Consider the following 9292-nt stretch of genomic DNA (forward strand, 5'->3'; position numbering starts at 1 on the left):
GCCTGGTGAGAAAAGAGTTAACTCTAAGAGAGCTTGCAGACAAAGTGGATAGAAGTCTGGAATCTGTGGCTTTAAATTACGCATTGAGTCCTTTGGACATTTACATTTCTATCCCCGTTATATTTCCACCACAGATTTGTTTTAGAGTAGAAATACCAGATATTTTTATTTCGGTATCATAGACTTGATAGCCTCAGCCTCAAATGCTGAGGTAAGACTATTTTCTGCCTTCAGACTCTTTAAAGCAAGAATGTAAGAGCTAGGCAAATTCAGGAGAATTGAGATTTCCACATACAAGATTTTTTTTTCCATCCAGAAAAACCAGAACTCTCTCCTAAATATTAGCATGTTTACACTTCTGCTACTTTTGTTCAAATATCTAAGTAACCTCAGACTTACACATCTTTTAATGAACTCAGAAAAGCAGTATCATCTAGGGAAGACATATGTAGAAATTAGAATCGGATTGGGTGGGTGTGAGTTTCATTATATTCTAGTTATACTTTGACATGACACTTAGCCATATGACACCCTAGTACCTAATCTATAAAATGGGTATAATCATAGTTCCCAGTTAATGTAAAGATACAGTGAGTAAATTAGTGCAAAAGTAGTTTTAATTTTGTTTTAAGCCTTCGCTAGCTATTTTGATGAGTGACTCCCACCCAAGTCTATTCTGTCTGACTCATTGACTGGCATTCTGAAAGCCCTGGCTTTCTTTTGAATTGCTTAAATGTTCATGTGTACTTAAGTCACAAGTGAAATGTTAAAAGTATAGCTAAGTGTCAGAAAAGTCAGTTACTCAAGTGACTTATAAGTGGACATGGAGTACAATGGAGTCAGCTTGACATGGGCCTTTTCCTGATGTGCTTGCTGTTCCTGTGTCTTGGGAGCAATGACTCCAACAGCTCAGCAAAATGGGGATGAACCAGAAATGGAAGGGGCACTATGCATTCAAAGGCCCAACTCAGAAAGTCTTAAATCTGTGAACATTCCTCAGTGAAAATTTAGACTCAGCAACAGACCTAAGGAGTACACTGATGTTAAAAACACTTCTCTCTGCATTTCACCTGCAAGCTTCAGAAATACTATGTGTCCCCCAACATATCTATGGCCTGAATCACTGCTTTGCTTTGTCTATTTCACTTTTATTACCCAAGGTTCGACTGACTGTTCAGTTAGTTGTTTTCACTGTGACAGGGTCAGAACCAAGGGCCTTATAGGTGCCAAGCAAGCAGTTTACCACAGCCTCCATTTCCTTTCCATTGTGAATCAGGGTCTCACTCTGTTGTCCAGGATGGTGATGAATCACAGGGACTCGTTATCCTCCTACTTCAGCCTCCTGAAGAGCAAGCATTACAGACCTGGGTGTTTGGGTTTGGTTTTATCTTAGACATAAAGCTATTTCTACCAAGTCATGCTTTTCTTCCATCTGTCTTATGTGGGTTTCTGATGGAAAAATAATTTCAAAACAATTAGCATTTTATGCTTTATGTATAGATTAAAAAACAATAACAAAAAAAGTTCTTAGTACTCATTAAATGTGCCCAAACTGTAATAAATTAAAGGACAAAACTATGTAACAACACATCTTTGAAATTATGAGATGTAAAGTGTTCCCTGTTAGACACCTTTAATTCTAGCAGTCAGGATACATCTCTGTGGATCTGCAGATTCAAAGCCTCGTTTTGAGTAACAACACAGCCAGGGTTAAATAGTGAAATCCTGTCTCAAAAACAAACAAACAAACAAACAAACAGACGAATAATAAGTAGATAAATTTGCATTTGTGACTACACAAAGTGGTACATACATGTAATTTCAGTTACTGGAAAGACAGAGAAAAAGGTATTCACAGGCTTCATTCGATCTTGTACAACTTCACAAGACTCTGAATCAAAATAAAATTTTAAATGGTGAATGATGTAGTCAGTGGTAGAGAATTTACCAAACACGCACAGAGCCTTGTATGTAATATCTCCCTCAGTACCACAATGACAAATTAAAACATAAATATCTACTGTGTCCATAACATAGAACATAAGTTCATTATTTTAGTCCTCCAGTAAATATATGGTAGAGAAACTGTCAAAGCCTACTTAAAATGAAAGAAACATCACAGTAGAATTTAGTGATAAACATTAATTTACTCTAAAACCATGTATATATAAAACCATATGTATGTATATATATATATACATATACATACATGCATACAGTGTTTTGGGTTTATGTTTTGTTTTGCTTTGTTTGATTATTTTTTTAAATGTCTGAGTACGAGGTTCCTCATAAGTAAAGTGAGGATAAAAGTACCCTGCTTTGTAAGACAGAGTAAGGACTATTGCAAGTTAATTGTCAGTTATACAATTACCAGTCATGGTTGTAAATACTGGATTAATTTATTTGGTCCTTGCATCAACCCTACCAGTCTGAGAGATGTCCTCTCATTTCACCAATGGCAAAAGTGAAGCTGAGACATTAATCAACACAGTCAAAGATATGAAGCTAGAGCACACAAGTGTGAGCAACAATAAGATAAAATAAAGTAAAGTAAAATAAAATAAAATAAAATAAAATAAAATAAAATGTTGGATTGCCCCTGACCTCTTTGAATCTTTGCCTCAAAGTAAATGATCTAATGCCTACAGCTCACAAGTAGACATTTTTCTAAGAATTTCCCTTAAAAATCTAGCAAATGTAACATTCAATTTTGCAATTTCATAATGCTGTTTTTAAGGACTAATATTGTATTGGTTAGATATTTCATTATTGATTGGTTTTGGTTTTGATTTTGGTTTGGTTTGGTTTTTATTATCTCTATACTAGCTCGAGTCCTCTGGGAAGAGAGAAACACAACTGAAAAATTCATGCCATCAGATTAGCCTGTAGGCAAACCTGTGGGTTATTGTACTGATGGATGACTGATGTGTAGGCCACGCTATGGGGATAGAGCCACCCAAAGAAGATGGTCCTGGTTGTATAGGAAATCAGGCTTAGAAGACCATGGGCAGCAAGCAGGTTAGCAAACTCCTCTTATGCCCTCTTTTCAATTCAAGGTTCCTACCTTGAATTCTTACCTGGACTTCCCTCAATGTTGGACTGTAACCTGGAAGTATAAAATGGAAAAAACCCAAGTTGATTTAACCATGGTTTTTCATAACAGCAATAAAAACTGTAACTAAGACAAATGCTTTCTTTCGTTTAATTATGTTATATGTTAGGGGTGAGGAGTTTTCACGATTGTATCATTTTTATGTGAAAAAATATGCAAGGTAATTGTTTTAGATATAAATTTGAGGCAATTTCACATTTGTCCAAACAATTCATCACTGCTCGAGAAGGTCAGAAGTAGGATTCACCTCTGCTAAATCACCTTAGGGAATATATCAATGGTGACTCAAACATGTAACAGATTTTCCTCAAGTGAATAAGAGTTTTGTAGTTAACAGAAATTGATTGATTGATTGATTGATTAATTGATAGTTATTGAGCATGCTAATTTGTAAGCCTTATTTTAAATGCAACAATTAGGTAAATTATAAAATGAAAGGATATGTAAGCATTTCTAGGGCTCTGGACAAAGCTATAAACTGAAATAAGGCCACTAAGATTTACATATGAAAAAGAGACCCATAATTTCTCAGGAACACTCTAGTTACGTCTGGAACAGCTAAGCAAGCAGGGTATGTTAAATACTTCTGTACTACTTGAAAATATTTTCAATATAGTAAATTAGACTGCTTTCACATGAGTGCCTAATTCAGCAATCAAAAGGCAGAATGAGGTTTCTAGATGGCTACAAATCATTGATGATAATTATTATAGTATCAGCTAAAGTGAAGAAAGCACATGGGTAGGTCTTTGACAATAGAGGTTGAGTCCTAAGTGACACACCTACTAGAGCATCTCATTAGTGGCATGCTGCAGGTATACTTGTGTATTCTACCATGTCTCACAAAGTTAAAAAAAAATCATTCTGTAAGAATAGCTGATTCTCAATCCAGATGTCTGACAACAGAAGAAGGGATACAGAAAATGTGGTTCCTTTACACAATGAAATACTACTCAGCTATTAAGAACAAGGACAGCATGAATTTTTAAGACAAATGGATGGAACTAGAATATATCATCCTGAGGGAAGTAACTCAGACTCAAAAGGACATACATGGTATGTACTCATTAACAAGTGGACATTAGCCAAAAAAAAAGCACAGAATACCCAGAATACCGTCCACAGAACTCTAAAAGGTTAACAAGCCAAAGGACCCAAGTGAGGATGCCTTAATCCCACTTGGAAGAAAGAAGAAAACAACCATAGGAGGGGGCAGGGAGAGACATGGGTGAGAAAGAAGACAGGGAGAAGAAGAGGACATGATTCGATGAGGGAAACAGGAGGTAGGAAGTGGGGGGACCCTCTAAAATGTACCAGAGACCTGGGACTTGAGAGACTCTCAGAACTCAAAGGGAGGGACATTAGATGAAATGCCCTACAGTGAGGTAGGGAACTTGTAGAGCCCACCCTCAGTAGAAAGACAGGGCATTAAGTGGAGGGAAGGGGTTGCCATGCCACAGTCAAAAACTCTGACCCAGAATTGCTCCTGTCTGAAAGACCTGTAGGAACAAAAATGAAGAATAGCCTGAGATAAAGGAGGTCCAGTGACAGGCTCAAATTGGGATCCAACTCAAGGGAAGGCCTCAAGGCCTGACACTATTACTGATGCTATGGTGTACTCACAAAAAGGAGCCTATCATGACTAACCTCAGCAAGACCTAACAATCAGCTGAAAGAGTCAGAACCAATGGGCAGAAGCTGCTGACTCCTGTGGTTGAATTTGAGGAAAGCTGTAAGAAGCTGAGGATAAGGGTGACCCTAGAGGAAGACCATCAGTGTCAACTAACTTGGACCCCCAAGATTGCTCAGATACTGAGCCATCAACCAGGCAGAATAAACCAGCTGACTCTGAGAGAAGATGCACCTAACCCTCAAGAGATTTGTGGCCCCCCATGAGTGGGGTGGTCTGGTGGTGTGTGGGTGAGGCGTGGGGACCTCTAGGAGGTGGGGTTGGGAGGAAGGAGGTATGAGATGTGAAGCAGTCAGAGGGTGAAATGGGAGGGGGGATAAAGCCTGGACTGTAAAAAAAAAAAAGTTTAAAAAATAATAATAATAAAAAATAGCAGTTTCTAAAGTAAGTCTGTGAGAAATTCTAATTGGGATTTGTTGTTCTTGCTGATGAGTGACACACTGTAACCTGCTCTTTAGGTTTGCTTCTCCTCCTGTTCACATACCTTCTTTGATGCTCTTTCCCCAATCCATTCTACACTCAGTGCCTTTGCCTGCCACTTTCAAGTGTGGACTTCTGGAAATGAACTTATTTTTTTAGTTTTTATTAACCACTACATTCATTTACATCTTAAATGCTATCCTACTTCCCAGTTATCCCCTCCACCAACTCCTCATACCATGATATCCCACTTCCCAATTACCCTTCCTCCACCCCCATCCCACATCTTCCCTCTCCCTTCCCTTTTGCCTGTATAAGAGTGCTCCCCCTGCCCACTTGCACTCTCCTACCCCATCATTCCAGCATCCCCCTACTCTGGGGCATAAAACCTCCCCAGGATCAAGCTCTTCCATTCTTCTTGCAGTTGTGCAAGGCCATCCTCTGCTACATATGCGTCTAGAGCCAAAGATCACTGTAGGTATACTTGCTTGGAGGTCTAGTCTCTGGGAGAACTAGGTGGTCAGACCAGCCTATGTTGTTCTTCCAATGGGGTTGCAGTCCCCCTCTGCTACTCCAGTCCTTCTGCCAGCTCCCCCACCAGGTTCCCTGAGTTCAGCCATCAGGCTGAACTAAGCATCTGCCTCACATTGGTCAGTGGCTGGCTGGACCTCCCCAGAAACTGCCACTCTTGGTTCCTATCCACAAGTGCCTCTTGACCACAGCAACAGTGTTGGGTTTGGTGTATGCAGACATGATGTATCTGCAGGTAGGGCCATTCCCCAGTTATCCCTTCCTTCAGTCTCTGTTCCATATATTGTCCCCATTCTTCCTTTGAACAAGAACATTTCTGGGGGGGGGGGAATTTGAGATTGGTTGGTGGATCATTCCCTCAATCAGAGACCATGACTGTCTAGTGGAGGTGGTCTCCAGAGGGTTTATCTACCCCTTATCTGTGCATTACACCTAAAGTCAGTCCCATTTGGTCCTCAGAGCCTCACATTTCTCTGGTGTCTGGACTCTCCATTAGCTATCCCCAGTTCCTCATCTCCCTTACCCCCTGCTACCTATTTTTTTCGATTTCCAGACCCTCTGTACATCTCTTATGTCTCTTCCAGATTCTGATGCTTATTTCCTCCTCCTTCTTTCTCCCTTGTCCCCCACCCCTCAATGTAGGACTTAAGCATCCATAGCCTAATCTTTTTTCCTTCTACGTTTCATATGGTCTGTAGGTTGTATCATATGCATTGTGAGCATTTGGGTTAGTATCCACTTATTATTTGAGTACATGCCATGTGTGGTTTTTTTGTGTCTGGTTATCTCACTTGGGATTATATTTTCTAATTCCATTCATTTGCCTACGGATTTCATAAAGTCATTGTTTTTAATCTAAGGATAGTACTCTATTGTGCATATGTACCATATTTTCTGTATCCATTCTTCTGTTGAGGGACATCTGGATTGTTTCTAGCTTCTGACCATTACAAATAAGGCTGCTGTGAGCATAGTGTGCCATGTGTCCTTGTTATATGTTGGAGCATCTTTTGGGTATATACCCAGGAGTAGTACAGCTGGTTCCTCAGGTAATACTCTATCCAATTTTCTGAGGAACCGCCAGACTGATTTCCAGAGTGGTTGTACCAGCTTGCAATCTCTACAAAGGAGGAGTGTTCCTCTTTCTCCACATCCTTGCCAGCATCTCCTGTCAACTGCATTTTAGAAAACCTGGATGAAATGGATGAGTTCCTAGACAGATACCAGGTGCCAAAGTTAAATCAGAATCATACAAAATATCTAGACAGCCCCAAAGCCCCAAAGGAAATAGATGCAATCATTATAAGTCTCTCAACCAAAAAGAGCTCAGGGCCAGATGGTTTTAGTGCAGAATTCAATGAGACCTTCAAAGAACTAATACCAATACTCTTCAAACTATTCCACAAAATAGAAACAGAAGGAACAATACCCAATTATTTCTATGAAGCCATAGTTACACTGATACCTAAACCACAAAAAGGCCAAACAAAGAAAGAGAACTACAGACCAATTTTCCTTATGAATATCAATGCAAAAATACTCAATAAAATTCTCATAAACTGAATCCAAGAAAACATCAAAACCATCATCCATCATGATCAGTAGGCTTCATCCCAGGGATGGAGGAATAATTCAATATAGGGAAACCCATCAATGTAATCCACTACATAAACAAACTGAAAGAAAAAAAAAACACATGATTATCTCATTAGACGGGGAAAAAGCCTTCAACAACAATAACAACAAGAATACCCATTCATGTTGAAAGTGTTGAAGAGATCAGGAATTCAAGTTTCATTCTTAAATATAATAAAAGCAATATACAACAAACCAGGAGACAACATCAAACTAAATGGGAAAAAATCAAAGCAATCCCATTAAAATCATGGATAGACAAGACTGCCCACTCTGTCCCTACCTATTCAATATAGTACTCAAAGTTCTAGCCAGAGCAATTCAAGAAAAAAAGGAGATCAAAGGAACACAAATTGGCAAGGAGGGAGTGAAGTTATTACTATTTGCAGATAATATGATAATATGTATAAGTGTCCCCAAAAATGATACCAGAGAACTCCTACAGCTGATAAGCAACTTCAGCAAGGTGGTAGTATATAAAATTAACAAATCAGTAGCCTTCCTCTACTTAAAGAATAAATGGACTAAGATAAATTAGGGAAACAACACCTTCACAATAGTCACAAATACTATAAAACAGTTTGGTGTGACTCTAATGAAACAAGTAAATGATCTCTTTGGCAAGAACTTCAAGTCTCTGAAGAAAGAAATCGAAGAAGATCTCAGAAGATGGAAAGATTTCTTATGCTCATGGATTGGTAGGATTAATATAGTAAAAAGTGACCATCATTCCGAAAGTAATCTACAGATTCAATGCAATCCCCCATCAAAATTTCAACTCAATTCTTCATAGACTTAGAAAGAGCAATTCTCAAATTCATTTGGAGTAACAAAAAACCTAGGATAGTGAAACCTATTCTTAACAATAAAAAAACGTCTGGGGGAAATCACCATCCCTGACCTCAAGCTGTACTATAGAGAAACTGCATGGTATTGGTACAGAAACAGGCAAGTAGATCAATGGACTAGAATTGAAGACCCAGAAATGAACCCACACACCTATAGTCACTTGATCTTTGAAAAAGAAACTAAAATCATTCAGTGGATAAAAGACAGCATTTTCAACAATTTTCAAGCCAGTTGGCACTGGCTTAACTGCACGTAGAAGAATGCAAATTCATCCATATCTATCTCCTTGCACAAAGCTCAAGTCCAAGTGGATCAAAAACCTCCACATAAAACCAGATACACTGAATCTAACAGAAGAGAAAGTGGGGAAGAGCCTCAAGAACTTGAGCACAAGGGAAAACTTACTGAGCAGAACACCAATGGCTTATGCAACAATCGACAAATGGGACCTTATAAAATTGATACGCTTCTGTAAATCAAGGGGCACTATTAATAGGACAAAACAACCCCCAGGTTGAGAAAAGATATTTACCAACCCTACATGCAGTAGAGGGCTAATATCCAAAATATACAAAGAACTCAAGATGGAAGACTCCAGAGAACCAAATACCCTATTAAAAAGTGGAGTACATACAGAGGGGCGGTAGTGGCGCATGCCTTTAATCCCAGCACTTGGGAGGCAGAGGCAGGCGGATTTCTGAGTTTGAGGCCAGCCTGGTCTACAAAGTGAATTCCAGGACAGCCAGGGCTACACAGAGAAATCCTGTCTCGAAAAAAAACCAAAACCAAAACAAAACAAACAAAAAAAAGTGGAGTACAGAGCTAAATAGAGAATTCTCAACCAAGGAATCTTGAATGGTTGAGAAACACTTAAAGAAATGTTCAGCCTCCTTAGTTATCAGGGAAATGCAAACCAAAAGGACCCTGAGATTACACCTCACACCAGACAGAATGGAAATGAACTTTTGATTCATCAATTTCCTACCTAATTTCTTCCATCTCTGGAATTTGCTTATTTAGCTAATGTTTTTAAGGTCCTTTATTTTGACTCTTAA

Source organism: Mus musculus, chromosome 17 (assembly GCF_000001635.26).
Source record: "Mus musculus strain C57BL/6J chromosome 17, GRCm38.p6 C57BL/6J".
Lineage (NCBI taxonomy): Eukaryota > Metazoa > Chordata > Mammalia > Rodentia > Muridae > Mus > Mus musculus.